This window comes from Penaeus monodon, chromosome 19 (genome assembly GCF_015228065.2).
Source record: "Penaeus monodon isolate SGIC_2016 chromosome 19, NSTDA_Pmon_1, whole genome shotgun sequence".
Lineage (NCBI taxonomy): Eukaryota > Metazoa > Arthropoda > Malacostraca > Decapoda > Penaeidae > Penaeus > Penaeus monodon.
The window spans coordinates 40,967,164-40,967,579 of record NC_051404.1 but is presented as its reverse complement, the minus strand read 5'-3'; positions in this window follow the sequence as shown (position 1 = coordinate 40,967,579).

The window sequence follows — 416 nt, the reverse complement described above, 5'->3', positions numbered from 1 at the left end:
TTTCCTCTCCTCCCTCTACGTAATCGGTCAGTCTTTTCCCTCTCCCTCGCATTCTCTTCTTTCCCCTCAGTTCCTCCTTTAGTGTAGGTCCATTTTTTATGAGGTTGCAACATACGAGCTGATTATTGATAAGATATAGTATTGATATCTTTCAGAATAATAAAAGAGGCGAAATAGTGAGTCACGTTGATCGATATTGGAATTACCAGGTCGCCTGCTGTCAGCATTATTTTCGTGCTGAGGTGCCTCAGGTCACGTGACTCCCGGCTCTGGCGCCACTGAAAGTTGCCGTGCTTGGGAGAAATTGAGATTAATTATTCATGATATGTTGGTGTGCATTTTGATTCTTTAATGATTTCTTTGTTTATTGTCGGTTTTCTCGGTTTGACCTATGAAAAGTCGTATGTGTGTATATA